Source organism: Artibeus jamaicensis, unplaced genomic scaffold (genome assembly GCF_021234435.1).
Source record: "Artibeus jamaicensis isolate MK-2021 breed Jamaican fruit bat unplaced genomic scaffold, CSHL_Jam_final scaffold_1964, whole genome shotgun sequence".
Taxonomy (NCBI): Eukaryota; Metazoa; Chordata; class Mammalia; order Chiroptera; family Phyllostomidae; genus Artibeus; species Artibeus jamaicensis.
In genome coordinates this window covers 2658658-2680063 of record NW_026522030.1, presented here as the reverse complement: position 1 = coordinate 2680063, position 21406 = coordinate 2658658, and the positions used below count along the sequence as shown (strand labels likewise).

General features: G+C 43.5%; 1 protein-coding gene across 6 annotated transcripts in view; it reads right to left on the bottom strand.

The window, feature by feature from the left end:
• The window catches only part of BRINP1 (BMP/retinoic acid inducible neural specific 1), a 491421-nt gene that overhangs the window by 158835 nt on the left and 311180 nt on the right, over window positions 1-21406 (bottom strand). The window contains exon 1 of one of the 6 annotated variants that reach the window (XM_037154702.2): window positions 10039-10380. The exons of the other annotated variants lie outside the window; for them this stretch is intronic. The gene's annotated coding sequence lies outside the window, so the exon portion shown is untranslated. Of the gene's footprint in view, window positions 1-10038; window positions 10381-21406 lie in introns of those variants that run through there. 6 annotated transcript variants of the gene reach the window in all.

The following is a 21406-nucleotide window of genomic DNA, read 5'->3' as shown; positions in this document are numbered from 1 at the left end:
TGTCATAATATGCTTTACCTCATTTACCCTTTATAGTCATACTCTGAAGTTGAAATTATCCTCCCCATTTTTCTGATGTGGACCTTGTGGCTCAGAGATGAAAGGATTTGCCCCCAAGTTATGTGATAAGTGATAGCATCAGGTCCTCAACCCTCATCATCGGACACAAGACTTAACATTCTTTCACTGGCCTGAACTCCTGCCATCTGTCCTCTAAGGCATCGTCCAGCTCTTAGCAGCATGGTGGCCTCCCAAAACCAAGGTTGATCATTGCTACTGGGTTTCTATTGTCTTAGGTCAAGTCCATTGTTGCAAATCATCAACCATTCTGTCATGCAGGCCCTGCCTTCCATTCCTGTCTTGTACACATCTAAATGAGAAAAGCATCTATCTGACAGGGTTCAGGACATGGTATAGATTGGAGGCTTCGTAAATCTCCTTAATACCTGCATTTTCCTTTCTCTCCTTTCTCTGTCAACACCGTGAATATCTTCCTCTCTCCCTGTATTTTCTGGCTGCCAACTTCGTAGCCTCTTAAAAATACTAATTTAACTTCACAGTGCCTGGACAAGAAACTTAGCTTGGCTAGTTTATTTGCACCTTTAAGATGTGGGAGTTCAAGTGCTACTGAGGCCAGGACCAGTAGTCATAGAATAAGCTGCTTTATAACTCTGGGCCAGAGCTAAGATCTTATTTTTCTTGAGAATGGAATAACCAAAGCCACCTTCGGTAACAGTAGCCCTTTTAAAAGCAGCTCATGAAGTAGCACCGTGAAGGTGACAGGAATTGTAACAGCCAGATGTTGTGAGAAAAGATGATATATGTGTGTATGTGTATATATGTGTGTATGTGTGTATATATGTATATACATGATCTTTCTCTTTGTCTAAACATACATGCACACATGCATGCACAAGTATGTATAAAGAAAAGAATATTGAATGTTGTTGAGAATAGATAGGAAAAAGAAGAACAATAGATATGGGGGGAAAGGTTCAAGGCTGAGTTCTCCTTTCCTATTAGTGGCACCTGAGTGCAAATATGATCATACAATCATCTACTATAAGAATGTGATATGAGAGATGGGACTTCTAGGTAAAAATAGAAATTTGGGACACATTTGGCCAACAAACCTATAAAAAGCCCAAAATATTCAAGTTCACCAATAATAAAAAATGAAAATAGCAATATGACACCATATAACATTAACAGTTTGGTTTTTAATACCAGCATTCAGTCTTGGCAAGAATGCAGGGAATAAAAGACACTCTTGTGTAGCATTGGTGGAAATCTGTATTGAATACAGCCTTCTACGAAATGTGATTTTCATTCTTTCATTTAAAAACAAACAAACATTGTTTACTGAACACTAATTTTGTGCCAGACACTGTTCCAGGAGCTGTAAATACAGCAGCGATCAAAACTGACTTGTCCCTGACTCCTTGGAGCTAACAATCTAGTGAGGAAGGTGATAAATAGGTAAACACACAGGACATCGGATGAGTGTACTAGAGATGGCAGGTAACATGGTGGAAGAGGACTTGCTGTTTTGCATAGGTAGGCAAGGGAGGTCCTCACTGAGATGATGCCATTGGGGCAGAGATCTATTAAGTCCTCACTACAAAATAAAGAATATATGCCATGCTTGGCACATACACTTTGCCACACTAAAAATGGTTTCGTAATTGTGACATTTCAGCCATCTCTAAATATTGTGGATGAAGATCCTTCCCTCTTCTTTTGCCCTGACCCACGTGGCTCAGTTGCTTGAATCTCATCTCACAAAGCAAAAGGTCACCAGTTTGATTCCCAATCAGGGCATGCGCCTGGGTTGTGGACCTGGTCCCTGGTCAGGGCACATGCCAAGAGGCAACCATCAGTGTTTCTCTTCCTCCCTTTCTCCCTCCCTCTCTCTCTTTTTAAATATAAATAAATAAAATATTTTAAAACAATATTTCCAGAACTCCCTCACATTCTATCCTATGTTCTCCCTAAATCTGTAATTCCCACTCTCAGGAATGACAGAGAACAGTGCAGGTAAAACTATGGATGATCAAGTACTAGTTTTAGGAATCACTTGTAAGGCTTCACTGGACTTTGGACAATGCTGTCCTGTTGATGTACCTTCAGAATAAAATTCTTGATGACCCCTCTCAGCCCTCCCTTTCCCCAGCCACCTCTGGCAATGGCATTTGATGAGAACCACCTTATCTCAAGGAGTGGTCCCTCCAAAATGTGTCCCAGCAGAAAAAAACATATTTCCACCCCCTGCCAGGTAATCTATTTTTTAATCTTTCACCTGCATTCCTAAACATAACAAAAACACTAATTTTATTGTTTAAATGGCCCCATATGCTTTGTGAAGATGTTTTTATAGTGCCAGCCAAGGCTCCTTCCAGGTCCTCCCCTGTCTGCCTATAAACTCAGAGTCCATCAAACTCAGGGAGAAATCTAGCTTATCCCCTACCGTATACTCATAGACTAAAATGTACTCACTTAAGGCAAATGCCTGTGTCATAGCTCCCAGAAGCTTCTTTTGAAGTTTTCTTGGGGTTTACAGGGTCTCTAGGAGTTCCACAGCCCACCAGAGTTTTGTCTGTTTTTGTGGATTGCAAATTCTTAGAGTGGAGATTAGAGAACTGACCACTTGGAAGTGTGGGTCCTCTAAGAAGCGGTCATATCCTCGATGACTGGCCATGCCCCACCTGAAGCAGCTTGCAATCTGTAATTTGACTGTGCCACATTACTCGTAGGATCCCTTATTTCTCACACAGGTTCCCACTGATTCATTTGCAGGACCTCTGAAAGGCCAGATAAATTATAGCTCAGCAACCCCTTCTAGACCAGGATTGGGTTAACCCTTACAAAGGGTTCTAGCTGTTCAGATAGGTCATTTACTTGGAAGCCTGCTGCTCCAACCTTCCCAGTTTAACAAAAATGATTGCATCTCGCTGTCGTTAATTGCCTTCTGCATCTACCTCCTCACCCTTGGGGGGATACAGTCTCCTAGGTGTTCCCAAGATGGTCCCAACCTCGCTGTATGCAGCTTTGCACCCGTGAAACAAACCTCTGCAAATGGAGAATGGGATTTGTTCAGAATGATATATTTTGTGTCCCCGCCAGGCTCCCTATTCCTATGTGTGTCCTCCACTGGAGAGCAGACAGCCAGGGTAATTTACCACTCTGAACTTTCTCACACTGGTTCTATTTAGTCTCTGCTTCTTAAGTCCACCTGCAATTTCTAAAAGAGAGTTCCTTTGAGAGACAAAGATCCCCTTCACCCTCATATGAAAAAAAAGAAATTAATTTCACTTTTCCTCAGCCTCATTATCTTCTTAATTGTCTTGTTTGCCCCCTTAGTTAGCAAGGACTGTCCACGGATTTCTAGGCAGCCTTTTTAGGCTACTGTGTTCCAGAAAAACAGTGGTTTTTTTCAAGCTACCACTTAATCACTCTGATGTTGAGAGTTAGAACAGCAGCACATCTATCCCACTCAGCCACTCTGTCTTGAGCCACAGTCTGTGCCCTGAGGTGTGACTTCTTTCAGATTTGCTCATTTCTGAAAAGATGTCTAAACCTTATGATGAAGCATGGCCGTCATGCGTGTCTATGTCTCTCTGCTTTCACAAGAATTTTGTCGTGCGACATTTCCAAAGAGTTCAGCAAACTCCTTCAGTGAGGCAGGACATGGTTTGGTCCTACTCAGTTTGCAGAAGGCAAGCCCAGGAAGGGGACAGATATGTTCATAAGGTGGTCCAGATATACAGTGGTTGAAGCCAGGACTAGAATCAGGTGGCCTGAGTCCCTGTGTTCTTATTACATGAAATTTAGAATGCAGAGGGATATAAAATGAAAAGATACAGTCTCTGATCTCCAAGACCTTGAGTCTTGGCCACCCTCTTCCTTCTTCTCATCATCTCTACCTCTGTATCTTCCTCTGAGATCTTCCACTTCCCCAAACTCTTACAGAACTTCTGAAATGACAATTACCAGTCTACCATGAATGGTAATTATTTACAGATTGGCAGATCCCCTCTATTGGGTTGCCAGCACCTAGCAGGATTCATCACCATACCCCCTAAGTCATTTTGTTCGAGGCCTTTTCCAGACAAGATATGCAATAAATATCTGCTGATCCAAACTGATTCCAGCTGTCTCCCTTTCTCACCAGATTTCATTTCAATCATCTTCCCCCCAGGTATTCATTCTCTTCCTCATTTTCTATCCATCTCCCCTCTTTCCATTTCCCACTTCTCTTTAGATTTGGGTATCTCCAGAGTATGTAGCACTCAAAGAAGGACTGCAGATTAAGATTGGAAGGATTCATTGAAATGACGGACAAAATGTGCATGCGATGGAAATCCATCGACAGTACTTGATGATGAGCTTCTGTCAATCTCCAAACTCTCCTCAGCTAAGTTCTCAGACAAACTGCTTCCCAAACAGGGAGATTCAAAAAAAAGAGAGATGTCAACCTTTCATTCCTTCATCTTGTATAAGGCTTCTGTGATTTGACCTACCTTTTTTATTTTTAACTCATGACATTCTCTTTCTTATTCAAAAGTTTAACCACACTATCCCTTAAATCGTCTAAGCTTGCCTCTCTTTAGTGACTTCATCTTTGTTCTTGTTTCTGCCTCTCATATCCTTTCCCCACATAATCACATGGCTGGTTCCTTCTACTTAAATCTCAGGTCCAATATCACCCCCTAGAGAAGTTTTTTCCCAACTCCCCTGTCTAAAGTTATACCATCTTCATTCCTTTCCAGCCTATTACCCCAATTATTATTTATATGACATTTACTATTCTATGAATTTTACCTATTTTTGATTCATTTATTATCCATCCCTTCCCACTAGACTAGAGGCTCCATGAAAATAGGACCACATTTATGAAACATTTCTAATGTCTAGATCTGTGCTTTTCAATAATAGTAGTCACTAGCCACATATAACTATTTAAGTTATAATAAAATTAAGATGAAAAGTGCAGTTCATCAGTAATACAGCCACATTGTAAGTGCTCAGCAGTTACATGTGGTTAATGGCTATCATATTGGAGAGTACAGAGAATAGAACTATTATCACAGAAAGTTCTATTTGACAGGATTAGTCTCGAGCAATACTTGGAAAATAGTGAGAACCCCATATTTGTTGAATAAGTGAATGAATGGAAAACTGTAATCTCTCAATTTCGGGTCACCCTCCAGACTTTTGTGGTTGGTAAGCCCTATAACTCAGATAAACTAGATAATGCCCATAAGACAGTATCCAGCTTGGTCAGGGGCCCAAACAAATGGTACAGGAGACAAGGCTGTGAAAATGGCCCATGTAGTCTGAACAAGAGTACTCCCGGTAATGCAATCATGCTTCCACAATACACGAAGAGCTGATATTTGGGAGAGAATTATACTTGTGTTGGGTGATGTCAGGTCTTAGAAGGCAGATTTAGGGTCAAGATTCCAATAAAGCTCTTTCTATAGAACACAGGCTGGTTTGTGTGATACTGAGTTTGCTGTTGCTGAAAGTACTAAAAATGAGACTGAGTGGCTATGTACTATGGATGTTACAACAAGGATTCTTGATTCTTCGATGAGGAGAAAGGTTTTGTTATTGAGAAAACTGAAAACACAGATCCTTTGATTCAATGACTTCACAACTCCATTATAACATCAATTTCAAAGAGTTAATAAGAAGCCCCTGACTATTCCCAACATCTGTTGAACAACCCAATCCTGTTTGCCATCCACAGTGGTTACCATTAAGTCACTGGTACACTGGAAAGAGTAGAGATGCCAAAGCAAGGCCTTAGGTTCAAATCTCATCCGTTCTTTATGTGACCTTAGGCCAGGGACCAGCCAGCAAGAGTTTCACTATCCTCTTCTGTAAAGGAGCTGTATCTGCCTCACTGGGTAAGAAGAAAGATTAAATGAGAACAAATCTCTGGAACACAGTGAGGAAATGCTCACTTCAAGTAATTTCACCTGTCCATATCACCACTGATACCCCTGTATTGTAGGTACAGTGATGCAATTTTGAAGCCATAATTGTATTGCTTTGAGTGAATATGAGGCAATGAGAGAGAGAGAGAAAGAGACGGGGGTGGGGGGGAGGGAAAGAGAAATCACAGCTTCTGCTGAGACTGGAAAACAGCAACAGCAAACATTAATAGAACAAGTAGTATATGTCAGTCCTTGGGGATTAAAAAAATACTCCTAAAAAGACCATATGGAGGAGGGCAAGCTAGACATATCCCCACAGAGCTATCAAATAGGACAAACAGAGATGCAAGTTAAAATAGAGTTTCAGAGACAATTACACAAAAGAACAGGAGAGAAAGAGATTAATTCCAAAATAAGAATTTGGGAAGACTTCCTGGAAGGGTCATTTGAGCTGGATGTTGAAATATGGGTGGGATTTTATAAAGTAGATGCTGAAGTCGAAAAATAAAGGAATAAAAGTATTCCTTGCCGAAAGATTAGAATGAAAAACAATGAGGAGGATTATTTGGGGAATGACATTTGAAGGTTTGTCCTCTTTACATAATTCCCATCTTGTCTTTAACATGATTACCAGGAATTCATTGGCCGATTTGTTTATCTTTGGAATTCAGCAAGTGTCATTCGGGGAGAGAAGAAGGGCAGGATATGTGTAACCTTAGCAGAGTGTTCAGGTGATATACATTGGTGATTTTGTCTAAGGAATTGGGAGGGGACAAACCAGAGGATGCAAATCAGAAAATGTCTCTGTACAGCTGAAGACCCCTTGGGCAAAAGACCTTTCCAGACAAATAGAGGGCTTTGTGGTCAATAGTACAAACTCTTGCAAGCACCAAGATGTTTTATTTGGACTGAGTAGGAGAGAGTGTACAGACTGTTTTTAAGGTCCCTACCTGTGCTGTTTCAAATAAATACGTTGCAGCCTCAGCTGGGCCATCTAAACTCAACAGGGGCCCAGGAACTGATTTGGAATCTCCAAGCTGTTTCTCTTTGGTTGAAATGGAGTCACAGCTCCCCCTTCTGGGAACTGAAGTGCCATCCAGCCCCGGAAAAGCCGGCTTGGAAACTGCTCTACTGCAGATGGGCCTGAAACCCCCATGTTTTTTTCGTCAGTGCTCATCTATACCCCGAAACACACATCCAGGAGTCCAGGAGCATACTCCTGTGCGGGCCTCATTCTTACTTCGCAAAAGCCCATCTTTCATAGAGCTTTATATTTCTCCTTCCCTGTGACTATGTGTCCCAGTCTTCCTGTGGGTGATGCCTTTACCATACAGGAACACAAATTGGTGCGGAGGTTGCAACTTCCTTTTGGGGAATACAGCAAGTAAGAAAGGTTTCTGGATCTATGTATGCACATGTCTGTATGAGCGCAGGTATGCACGTGTGCCCACACAGGCCACAGTGACTATAAGATCCAGGGTGAGATTCTCATTAATATGAAGACATTAATTTGCTGAAAGTATTTGCATCAGTGGATGGGTATACACTTGGCTCTATGGAAAGCAAACCACTCCTTAATAAAGAGCTCAGGTACAGTTCAGGTGCACTACGGTCATAGCCAGTATTGGATTCCCGCCTGTGTGTAATTCTCTGAAGGCAATGGAGAAAGAATGTATGGGGTGTGTGTGTGTGTGTGTGTGTGTCTGTCTGTCTGTCTGTCTAGTGAGGAGAGCGACTGAGGAATTAGACCCTTTCTCCCCAGGGTCATGTTTTCAGCAGAGCAGCTTTGAGGTGCATCTCCAAAATGAGAAGTTTGATGACGGAAGACAAGCGATTGTCTTGGGTGGGAGTGGAGTGGCAAGACAGGGGTGAGGAGCAATAGACAGTCCCTGGGCAGTGTGGCAAATGACCTGGGTGTCAGGCTTCAGGGGTTCTGGCCCTGGCATACCACTGACTCCCTCGAGGGAATTCTCATCCCCTCTCTGGGCCACAGAGTCCTGCCTGTCTGGTCTTTCATATTCCGTTCAGATTTCATTGTCTATGGATTGAAAAGAGAAAATATGAGCAGTTCCTTACATGGGGTCTCCTCCTCTGCCTTCGCACCCCTATCCAAAATGAACTTGGGAGCTCTGTTCTGATGTGAGTTTCTGGAAGCAGATTCCCTGTAAAGGCTTCAGTTTCAGGTGTCAGCCTCTGGCCAGAGAATGACAGTGTGTCTGCAAGTACTTGCAGGTAGCACCGGCACCCACCCGCCAGGGCAGGTTCTTGCCAATACACGTTTGCTTTTCTCTCTCCCCAGAAGATACATAGATACATATGTATAAATAATTGTTAAGACATGGATATTTCTACTTTTATTTTCCCAAAAGGTCTTTTCATGGCCCCTTCCCAGCCAGACACGAGGCTGTGTCCCAGCATCTCAGCCCTTGTCCTCCCCTAGCCTTGCTTCTGAGAGCCGAACCGCTGCCTCTTACCTTGGAAAAGTAACAGCTGCCGAATCTGGAAGCCATGAACAGCAGTAAAACTCAGCATTTTTGCTGAGTCGGGCAAGCCTTTAAGAGGCAGCCAGGAATCAAATCAATGACTGGCCCTGGAGTCCCAGCCCAGCAGGACCTAGCCAGGGTGGCCAAGGACTTACCTAGAGAGCCTCCTAGGAGTGGAGGAAAGAGGAAAGAAGGACTTGGCTCGAACTGTCTTCCTTACTGAGATTCTTCCCACTACCCCCCACCCCCGATGCCCTTGGCAGTATTTTGGAACCAAGTAAGAGATGTGAAGTACAAATAGCAGGACAGCAGTTTAAGTCAATTACTGCCATATCCTGCCATGAGTTCTCCACCCACCACCCGTTCCCAAATTGTACGTCTCCGTCAGTACTGAAACACACAGGCGCATGCACACACTGCCCCTCTGCCTTCTCCCAGTATCCTCCTCACTCCAGGGGAGCCATGAGGAGGTTCAGTGTAGGAAGAGATGCTCTGGGGCTTCCCAAGCCTGTCTGAAATGGGAAAGAGAGAACGGAGTCTGTCTTAGGCGAGTGCCCCATCCATCTCCTTCCATATTACCCAGCCCTTCTCCCAGATGAAATTTGTAGGAATTGGAGATACTGTGTAACTGTAATGGATGAGCAAGTCCCTGAGGACCCTTCCTCCTTTTCGTTTAAGGGGATCTATGCAAACTTGCCCAGATCCTCTCCCAAAGCACCAGAAGCAGAAGGTGCTGTTATGCTGCTACAATTACAAATGAAGAAGCAGGGCAGAGTCTATCCCAGACTTGTCAAACCACAGATAAGGAGCTCATTGCTGAGTTCTTCCTTCCTATGTCACCCACTACCCAGTGAGTCCAAATTCCCATCAGAATCCTGGAGCCTGCCTAGTGTGGAATTTAAAGTGACAGCATCTCATTCCCTCAACATTTGGCCATTTCTCTTTCATATGAAACGGCGCGTCCGAGTGTAGCAGGTCTCCATCCTTTGCAGAATTTTCCTTCAAGGGTACCAATATTGAGCTAAATAAGGTACCATCCTTATCCCCATAACCCTCCCCAACCCCAAGCCCAGAGCCCCAAGAGGAAGTCCACAGCGGGTGTCCCCATGGCTATGTGATCCTGTAGTAAGGATCCCTTCCGTGTAAGCTGGAGACCTAATTAAAAAGACACACAACGCACACATACAAACACATACGAACAAACATGCGCACACACATCGCGTCTTAACTAGGTTATAGGACCCTCTTTACCCTTCCTGTGTACGTACACACACACACATCACAAACACAGCCATCAAATGCAAAAGACGACGCTGCACATGCAAACACACACCAGCACCACATCAAGTTCCCACCACGGTACACACGTCGGGAGCGCGCCAGGGAGCACAGAGGCCACTAACTAAAAGCCGCATTTAACCCTTTGCACCCCAGAATACTGAGCACCCCCCTTCCCGGGAACCTGAGAGGGTTTAGAGGTGGCGGGAGGCAAGGGAAGAGCGGAAGGGTGCTGGGAGGAAGGGGGCGGAGCGGGCGGGGGCGCCCCGAATGCGGCCGGGGCTGTCTCCAAGGGCAGATGGGCTGCGGGGCGCTGCGCCCCGGCTCCGCCTTACCTGGAGTCAATGTCCGTCTTTGGCGGAGAGCTGCAGGCGGACGCTTTTTATTCGGTTTGGTGGGAACTTGGGAGAGCCCTGCGTCCAGCTCGCATACCGGGAACGGCGCGGGGACTGCAGGCGTGAGGGTACCTGGCTCCTAGCAGCCTGGCTCATACTCAGCCGTAAAGTCCCCTTGGCTGGTCCCGAGGACAGGCATGAATCCCGGCTCCGGAAGGCGGTCACTATTCCCTCTGCCCCCGGCTTTCTCGCTGGTTCGCTGGCTCTCCCTCCCTCTCTCTTTGGTTCGCCTGAGCTTTCCTCCTCCCCCCCAGCCAGATCAGTTCACAGCCGTGGGGACCCGGAGCGAGGCGGCTAGCGAATGGAGAGGGAAGTCCAAGTGCGCCGCGGTCTCAGGGCGGGGAGCAGGGGAGGCCGGGCTACGCGGGGGGAGGGACTTACCCAGAGACGGGCGAAAATGAATGGGGGAGCGGCTGCCGGGGGCGGGGAGGGAGGAGCCCAGAGCCCCGCTTTATTCCGAGGAGTGTTTTGTACGTCTTTAGGCTGAGGAGGAAGAAGAGAGGAGGGAGGCCTCTGAGCAAGGAGGGGCGGCCTGGGTGGTCTGAGGCTGAGCTACTGGGGAGTCTCCTGGGTCTGGGGATAGGGTGGCGTGTCCCCGAGTGAGCACCGAAAGGGACTGAGAAACCCGCATCCTGGTGTTCTCACGCGCGTCTATGGCTGTGTGCTTCGCGAGTATCTGCGGGTTTCTGGGTATGCGGGTGCTTGTGCGTCTGTATCTGTCTGCGTGTGATTTCGTCTGGGGAGGTGCCCGCGTGGGTCTGTTCGCATCGATGGGCCTCTCTATGAGTATTTGACTGTTTGTTTCTCAGTATCTGTAGGCGTGAGCCCACGTAACCTCCCAGAATTAAGCAGGTTCTTCTCTAGGTGGGCAGGATGTAGGAGGGAAATGCTGAGGGGACGCAAAGTTCTCTCCATCGAACAAGCTCGGGAACGACTGGGTTGTGGCATGCCTCTAAGAATAGCATTGTTGTTAGAACATGTATTACAATAATGTTGCCGTATTCTGCTAGGAAAAATCAGGCTAAGGGGCCGCCTGCATATTCGAGGTTAAAGCCAAAAACTAGTTCCCACCAAGCGGCAGGGAAGGGGCGAGAGGACTGTGGGAGTGAGGGTATGAATACAGAGAGCCAAAGACCCGGAATTCAGCCAGAGACGCAGGCTGTACTTGCTGACTCGGGGCCTCAGCCTGAAGCAGGAAAGAAGGCCGGTCCACGATCGGAATTCTCACACAGCGCACATTCGGTGTGTTGGCTTGCTTTGCATCGTTTTAAAATGTAAACTAAATCAGCAATGAGGACTCGTAGCCCCTGGAAACTTAGGCAGTGGTAGGTGACAACGGTAAAGCTGCCAGATGGACGCACAGGGAGCAATAAAAAAAAAAAAAGTGATGAGAAATTTAAAGGAACCTGGATTCAGTAAAAGTGCAGGCGCTATACCAGCTGGAATCCTGTAACTATGTGATCTTGGTCACACTGCTTATCTCTTACGCCTCAATTTCTTACCTGCATAATAAGAGAATATAAACACCTATCTAACATGGTTAGTGTAAGATTTAAATGAGTTAGCGTGTGTAAAAGTACTTAGAATACTTCCTGACAGTAAGCACTCAAAGCATGTTACCTGTAATTATGATTGCTATTGTTATTCATGTGATTTGTATGCAAAGGGCGACAAGAGAGATGTGATAACTAGGGAGACCTAGAAGGATCTAAGGCCTGGTGAATTAATTACAGAGAGAAGAGTTGTGAAACAACACAGAAGATAAATTGTTCAGTGAGGAATTGAGAACTTGAGAAAATTATTTAATTGACGAGGAGGGAGGAAATAAACGAGGAGGAGACAGAGAACTGACCAGAATGAGCCTGGGTCTCAGCAGCACAGGATGGGGGAGGGCGGGAGCAGAGGGAAGCAGGAGTGCTACACTTCCAAGCGCCTCTCTGCTTCTCCTACACTCTAATCCAAGTCACGGGTGGTCAGCACCACGGACAGCTCTCCAGCCACTGACCTAGGGAGTGATCGCTTTCTCTATGCCTGGTAAAAACTTCTCCTTCTTGCTTGGACTGTTTTCTCCTTCCCTCCACTTCAGGTTGAAATCCTGGGCAGAGGTTCTTGAGTCAGTTCTGACTTTGACTCCAACCACAAAGAGACACGCTCACCACAAACGCTGCTTCTCCCATCCATTTCAGAATGCAGCCCGGGTCGATGTCTCCTGTCCCTCCCTCCTTCCTTTTTTCATACTCCCCTGCCTTTTCTCTTGTCTTTGTCTACCCCATCTTGACCTTTATTATTTCCTTCTTTTCTCTCTGTTTCTCCATCATCTCTCTTTGAGTGAGAGTAGGCACAGCAGCCCTGCTGGGAACGTAGCTTTGAAATGAGTCTGAAACAACCTAGTTAGGCAGCTTCGGAGGAGGCCCAAGATATGACTAATTCTTCTTAGCTCTTCTGTCTTAATCAGTCTCCCAAGATAGGCTGTGATCCAGATGCCTTAGAAAGAGAAGACTTAGCACTAAGGAATATTTTCCTATCTTCCTCTCCTCCACCCCACACAGATAATATTTCCCTCAGGAAACACAGAACCCTTCCCAGTTCCAACTATTGTTAGAAAAAAAGAGAAGAGGGAAAGAGAGAATTTTTGAACTTTTATCATGCACCAGGCATTTAATTTGGAGCTTCCCTGTATTCTATAAGTCTCAAAATGCTGTGACGTATGGAGTAGGTAATACAAACCCATTTTTACATAATAGGATATTGGATCTTCAGAAACTTGAGTAGCAAGCCAAGGGACAGCTAGTAGGTTATGGATTCAGGGATTCCACACTCAAGTCTAAGTCCAAACTCTTTACTGTGTCCCCTGGAAATAGTAGAGAAGCATTGAGGTGATTGGAAAAGCTTAGAATTTTAATGGGGTCATCACACCCAACTCCAAATATCAACTTAAATGGCTGAGACCATGGCATCTTCTGTGCCAGTGGAGTATTTATTAGCTGTTGTGCCTGCAGGAGGAGGTGAAGGTTTTGCATGGGCAGATGTAAGACTTACCCAAGCCTTATGGCTTGAGTTTTTAATAAAACGCCAACCTTTTCTGGTCTTAGTTCATTTGCATTTGGCTCTGTTTAGTTTCCCCTGTTTCTGTGAAGAAAGGCTAAGAGAGCCATTTTTAAAAGTCTCCAAAGACTCCTTGGTCATCAGAAAAGTTCTCAGTGCAAAGCATTCCTAATGAATTATGAAGAAAGCAATCGGAACCATATGGATAACATTTCTGCAGAAATACACATGGGTGGGAAAAGGTTTAGAGGCCAAAAATATATTTCTTTTTTTTCTCCTTTGCCAAAGAAAGAACATTTAAAGCAGCTTGAGATATGTGAGAAATGTCTTGTTCTTTCTTTGGGGTGGGTGTTGGTGAGCAGCTGTTTGCTATTTCCACTGAATTTACCAAGGGCTTGCATGGGGAGGAGGTGCCAAAGAATTAGGGTAGACTTAAGAAAGAACTTCCTGTCTGTAGATCTTGGGTCATCTAGAATCGGACCTTTTTCCAAGGACATTTAATGAGACAATGTGATGGTTCCTTTTCAGTTTTCCCATTATGATGGCTTGATAAGCATTGGATCATATTTTTAGAATTATAGACCCTTCTGAGAACCTCACAATTTCTATAGGCCCTCTCTCTTCTGAAAAATATATTTACAAAAATACCCACAAAGTTTACCAAGGCATTTCACATGTCAAGCTCATTCATGGATGTGTATACCTGGATCCCAGCTTCAGGAACTCTAGAGTTGATGACATTTTGGGTCTTCAGTCTGACCTTAGATTTTATAGGCTGCTTCATTATATTTGAGCTTAAGAAATTGTGAAGTAGAAGTCAATAGGGAAATAAAAAACAGGTAAGCAGCCATGTTTTCCTAGGAATAGGAAATACTGACAAATGTTCAGTGACAAAGTGGAGGTTTCACTTCCCCCTCCTTAAATAAAGATAAGATTTAGCCCTATTTGTGCAGGACGTGCAGCCACCTGCCGCTGCCTCAAAAGCTTAAATTTACTACTCCTGTCAAATCTCAAAGGAGTTAAAAATCCTTTAATCTGGGGTCCTTGGGGTTCAGAACAGACTGAACAACTGCAGAAAGAAGCCCACATTTGTTAAGAGCCTACTGAATATAAGGTGGTATAAAAGATTTAGAAATAAATATCTCCCTTGGTATCTGTCTTCTAGGAGTCCAGACGAAGTCCATTGCTGAGCCGTACTTATCTCTAAACAATCACAATGTACCACAGAATGTAGCTGGCATTTGAAGGTCTCTAGGAAATGCTACGAGAGCTAAGAGGAGGGAAAGTTTGCCTGTATATGAGATACATTTTGTACCTATCAAGAGCTATTTTTTCTTTGTTTTAAAAGCAGCTGAATTAATAAGAGCTAATATTTACTGAGTGATTACTATGTATGAGTAACATTCAAGCCTTCCTTGCCTCTCTCATCTAGGTTTTTATTAGCATCTCCTAATTGAATAAAAATGTTATATGCCATTTAGTCCTTCATCTCTCTCTCTCTCTCTCTCTCTCTCTCTCCCTCTCTCGCTCCACACTCCCTCCCTTTTTACTGTCACCATTCCCAAACCTGTTGGGTCAATACGCTCAAAACACAGCTCTTATCTATCACTATACTTATCCAAAACCTGAAGGATTTTTAATTGCATACCAATGTACCAAAGTCTGAACATTTCTGCCCAGAATTCAATGCCCTCCATCACCTGGCCCATGTTCTTCACTATATTATTTATACCTAGTTATCATCACTGCTAACAAAAATTAACTGCTAATTGCTTCTAGTTCCCAGTGTTTCTCCCTCTGTACCCTAATTAGACTGGTCCCTCTACTTCCATGTCTCTTTCTCCCCAGTGACCCTTCACTTCTGAATGACAAAATACGGCCCCTCTTTAAATATCTATTTCACATATGTCCTCTACTACCTCAATTAAAATAAAACACACTTAAACATGAGGTGTACAAGGCTTGATTTTTCTCCTTAATATCATGTCTCCCCCTCCACTCCAACCACACTGGCACTCTGTCAGTTACTAGAGTCTGCAAAGTTCTTTGATGCCTCCCAGGGGTGTCCCACCTGTGGTTTGTGGGCTGCCTGTGGCTCAGGATGGCTACGAATGTGGCCCAACACAAAACTGTAAATTTACTTAAAACATTATGAGATTTTATGTGTGTGTGTGTGTGTGTGTGTGTGTGATTATATGCCGTAATGTATTTAATGTGTGGCCCAAGACAACTCTTCTTCTAGTGTGGCCCAGAGACACCAAAAGGTTGGACGCCCTTGCTACTTTGTGCCAGCTGTTCCTTCTGTCAGAAGCCACACTCCACCACTATCCAAACCCCACTCACCCTTCCAAGGGTCAGGGGACCTGTCACTTCCCTGATCTCCAGACCAAGGCAGGTCCCCTGTTATCAGCACTCTCACACCTGTATGACTCCTTCGTAACATGCATCATCGTTGTAATTAAAAAGTGATTGGTGATATTATTTGTGTAATATATGTCTCCTGAGCTAGAACCAGAATTCAAAGTCTTAAAAGTTATATTCATAATGAGGTCTTGGCACATAAAAATACAGTGAAAAGGTATTACCCATGCCCTATGCTCCAGAACTACTCTGTGCTTCACAAATATTATTTAATCCCTCAAATAGTCCTGTGATATCAGTACTATGATTATGATAATACCCCTCCCCATTTTCATAAGAGAAAAACTGAGGCACAGGGAGGTTAAATGCATTTCCCAATATTACATACCAGACCCAAGACTCAAACCCAGGCCTCCCCGCTACAGAAGCCAAGCCCACAGTCACCGTGCTACTCCAGGCCTTCACATGGGAGAAGCCCAGGATACAGTTAATTGGATAAACAGGAATTCTTGATAAACCCTTCAATCTTTAAGAATATTAACACTCTTCACTTTCTAATTTGATGATGCCTATTTGCATATGTGAACCTTGATCTTAGTATTCCCAGCTACTGACTGTGATCTTTCAGCAACCACACTGATATTCTGGAGCCGAGCCATCACCTGCTAGTACCTTGACTGGGATTTGCATGCTTCCTGGTCCCCCAACAGGCTCCCTCAGGCACAAGAATGGATGCACTTGGACACACTCAAACTTGTTTCACTAGATATGCCCAGCTCTCTCTCTCAACTCCCTCTCTTCCAAGCTGCCAAGGTTCCAGCTTCCTTACGCCTGAGCTTGCCCAAGGTATTACCTCTGTGGCATATGATTTCTAAAAACAAATTTTTAATAGGTGTCCAGAATACTATCCTGTTGGCTTCATCTCAAAGAATAGCCCTACTGAAAATTTCAATATTCTCCTTGAACTACTAATTCAGCATATGTAAGCCCTTCTGAAATCTCAGACAGTTTCTCCCTTGTTTTGCTTTGTTTTTTTTGGAATGTTACTTTTTGCAGTGATTGAAAGATGAGGTAGGCACAGCAGGTAGCTCCACTTTACAGTAAAGGAAACAGGCTCAGGAATTTAGTATGACTTACAGGAGAATAACACTTTGTTATGATGGACCCACAGCTTGACCCCAGGAACTCAAACTCATCAAGGCTGCTGTACTGGTTCTCTCTTTATTTCTCTGTTAAACACTATTTTGGTGGGTTAATGATCAGTCTATTTCACCCTTCATCTCTCCCCTCACCTTCCTCTTTGCAATAAACCTGCTTTACCCCAGATCCCACTCTCTGCCACATTCCACTAGGGGGAGCCCTACATAGACTATTGGTAGCATTTGACTGCCTTGCATCCATTTTCCTACTGCGTTTACACCACCTTTATTTGCCTTTGGGAAACCAGCCTTCTAAGTGTCTCAGTCCATTTGGTTCTATGGGTGCTGATTCCAGCCCCTGGCACTAGGGCATATGACCAAGACTCGTCAACCAGGGCGCTCTACCCCAGTTGTTACTATGGTTGGTTTAGACATTTGTACTGACGCAGGTTGGTACAATCATTATCAGGCCTAGAATATTTACTGGAACTATTATTTAAAAGTACTCATAAAAACAAAATGATAATAATGGGCATACTTAGCTGGTAAAAATCTAGCCTGGAGCTCTGGCAATTCCCTTTGCTACCAAAATGAGGAGGCCTGACTGAGAATGAAGGCAACATGAAGGAAGACTTAACCAGAAAATAGATGGAGACATACCTGCAGTCATAGACAGACACTTGACCCTATGAGCCAATAACATCCCTTTCTGGTTAAGCCAGTCTGATTTGGATTTTTGTCATTCATTACCAAATATATGCTAATAGAACATTATCTATCAGGGCGATTGAGTTGTTAGATATACAATGTGAAGCATTTGATTTACAGAGACCAGAATTGGAGATGAACTTGGAGCCAGGTGAATAGCCATCGATCCAGGTCTCTCTCTGGTAAGCCCTGTGCTCCAAACAAATCAAATCCATTCATCCTTCTGGGACATGTTCTCAAGTTACTTCAGAGGAGGCCTTCTATAACTGAATCCCAGGGACCCTTGCCCTTGTGTAACCCCTCTCCTTTGAATGTGGGCAGAACCTGGGAATATATCACTGTCATGATTATTTTATGTTACAAGAAAAAGTGGGTGGTCTCTAGGCCCTAACTGACAGCTAGCAGGAAATCAGGAACCTCAGTCCTACAACCAGAAGGGCATGGATTCTGCCTACAACATCTGAGCTGAGAAGAGGACACCAAGCTTCGCGGATGACAATCACAGCCTTAGCTCACCCGTTGTTTTCAGTCTGATAAGACCCTGAGTGAAGAATTCAGTCATTCCATGCCTGGACTTCTGACCTACAGATACTGTGAGACCATAAATGTGGCTTTTTAAAAAGTCACTGAATTTGTGGTTGCACACTCACAGAAAATGGATATCATCTATAAATTAGATAGTTGTATCAAATTATATCTATAGTCTTCCTTTTCAGTTCTGATGTTGCATGACAATACCTGCTGGTGCTGAATACCTGCAGATTCCTATATGATCTCTCAATGCCCAATAGCCTACGTTATGTCCGTTCATAAATACCTCCCAGGCTAGAGAAGGAGAAACTCTTCCCACTCAGCTTGTAAAGATATTGTACCCAGTAACTTCTTTTCTTATAAAGCCTTGCTCTGTTGATTTATAATTTTGAAGTTAATTTCATCTGGATAAGCATGATTAATGGGGGTGGGGAGTGTGAAAGTAGCTATTTGCCCCACAGCTTGCTCTCAGTAAAATGGTCTTCGATATGGTGACATCATTTTTTCTGAGATGTGAATAATCCCTGATTATGTTCAAGTCAGTGATCGTGGTGGATACAAGAAATAGACTTTGGAGTCAAAAGTAAATGGATTTGGGTCCAAACCTGACATCAGCATCTCTCAGGAAGGCACAAAATAATCCTTACTAAGAACTGTATACATGTAGCATTAACCCTTTCAAGCTTTGATGTCTTCATTTAGCAAATGAGGATCCAATAATTTGTCCAGAATTTATTTATTGAGTACCTTCTTTAAGCCAGACCTTCGATCTATAGCAGTGAACAGACCATTCCCCTTGGGAACACACAGTCTCATTAGGAAGTAACCTTTATCCCAACAAGGTTTTTATAATGATTAAATGAGATCAGCACATAGCATGAAACCTGACATGCAATACCTAAATCAACAGGAGCCACACTTAGAAAGGTTATATCCTTGAGACTTACATAATTATTAACAATAGCATTTCTTGAGCACTTACTTTGAGCTAGGCATTTCTTTGGGCCAACTGCTGTCCATATTTTAACTCATGTTATCTGCACAAAAATCCCAGTGGTAGATGTTACAACTATTATCTCTAAAGAGAAAAGAATTAGCAAGCATTAAACTAAGATTCAAATTCATATAGTTGAACTCATAATTCAGTGCACTTAATCCTGATTTTCTGCCACTTCCAATTTGATGCCTTTAAAGCAAAAGAGGGGAGAGAGTTTATGCTTTGTTTACACATTTCTTTTTGAATGGTTATACCTTCTCTATAACTCAATCTTATATACCATGACAAATTCTGAGCAAGTTACAATCACTGACTGGGTTAGACAAAAGGATATCACCAGCTTTGCTGTTTTCTGTGTTGTTTTTATTTGCCGTATATTTCATGCCCATAATGTGCCAGAAAGTTTGCTAAGAACTTCAGAAATATTCTTTAATTACATTAATTGATTGAAATAAGCTTCAAAAAAGCCATAAGTCACAGGTCCTCTCCACTGTCCTCTATGAAGAAACTGAGGATTGCAAAAGTAAAATGATTTGCTTAAGAACCCAAGGCTAGTCAGGGCTGGCTGACGATTGGCTGGGAATCCCAACCCTATGAGTCTGTTTTTAACTGCCGTGCTCTTCCACCTTCAGCCCTGCTGGGCCCCAGTTTTGTGAACTATAACACAGAACAGCATTTACTAGAGTCCACAGTGATATTAAACTGACCTATCAACACATTTTCATTCAGCTTCAGCGGTATGGTTGGCTTGTTATTTTATGACATAAAATATCCTTTTGTCAGTGTTTATAATTGACTTCTAGTGCAATTAGCTTGATTATGCTCACAGGCTAATCTTTGCCTTCTTTCAAACCACCAGATCGGCTTAGATTTTTCAATATTTCTTGGTGTCTCCTTAGCGTTACCTCTTGTCTATCTCTTGCCTGGGGCAGCCATTGCTAGTGGATCAGAAAACCCTCTCCCAGAAAACCCCAAAACACTTCTTAGTCCAGCCCTCCAGGCAACAACTACCAATCAATTAGATTAGTCATGAGAGATGAAACCTACGTGTCAGCCCTGGATGTTCTCTGCCAGAGACAGGTGCAGGCCCTCTGTAGATGCCAGAGATAAAAGCATGCCTGTCTGATGGCAAGATCAAATAGAAAGAAATATTTAAATTGTGAAATAAGTATATCTTTATCTTTCTATCCTGAAGGTCGATCGCTGTGTAACTCATTGCCTTCTCCATCTTTTATTACAGATGTCAGCACAGAAAACTGTTTGTGGAGCCTGGGTCTCTACTGCTACTTGTGGAAAATGCAATATTTATGAAACCCAGGCATATTTGCAGATATCAAACCCAATTTCATTGATATGTGAGCACTGCAGGATTTACTAGGGACAGGTATCCCAAGAAACAAATTAATTTCTATTTGCTTAAACAATGAGAGAGTAAACAAGCCACGGTTAATGAATTTAGTCATTGTTTTTCTCTGCTCGCACGTGTGCCTGTATTAGATCTTGCTGATAATAACGCTGTTAAGTAATCACACCACGATACAGCCAAGCCATATACTTTTTCCTGCTAATCATCCTGCAGGATCACTACACACTCCGAGGGGCTACAACAACTTCAGACAGGCTTTGAATAGGAGCACTTAATCCAACTTGCAGTATTAATTAGCATTCTCTTGCTTATAAATGACAAGAAACTCATATGAAACTGCAGCAAAAAAAAAAAAAAGGAAAGAAAGAAAAAAGAAATGTATGGGTTAATGTAACTGAGAAAAACAGATGTAGAACTTGCTTGGGTTTGGCTTCATGTCATCAGGACCCATCCTGCCTGCCTTCTCGGTTCTTTTTGTTTGTTTGTTTGCTTGTTTTATTTTGTTTTCTTTTTTTCACTCTTGTGTAATTACAGTTGTCCCCATTTCCCCCATTACTCTCCCTCACCCTACCCACCCCTATATCCCACATGTAATCCTCTCCCCTCCCCTGTTGTCTTTGTCCATGGGTCCTTTATACACGTTTCTTGATGACCCTTCCCCTTCTTTGCCGTTATCCCTCTCACCCCCCCCCTTCTGGTTACTGTCAGTTTGTTCTTTATTTCCCTGTCTCTGGTTCTACTTTGCTCTCTTTTTTGTCTTTGTTGATTTGTTTTGTTCCACCTATAGGTGAGATCATATGTATTTGTCTTTCACTGCCTAGCTTATTTCACTTAGCATAATGCTCTACAGTTCCATCCATCCTGTTGTGAAGTGCAGTTATTTTTAAAAGATTTTATTTATTTATTTTTAGAGAGAGGGGAAGGGAGGGAGAAAGAGAGAGAGAAAAACACCAATGTATGGTTGCCTTTCATGCGCCCCCTACTGAGGACCTGGCCTGCAACCCAGGTATGTGCCCTGACTGGGAATTGAACCAGTGACCCTTTGGCTCATAGGCCATCACTCAATCCACTGAGTTACACCAGCTGGGCCACTTTTAGTTTTTTGAGGAACTTCCACACTGTTTTCCACAGTGACTACACCAGTCTGCATTCCCACCAACA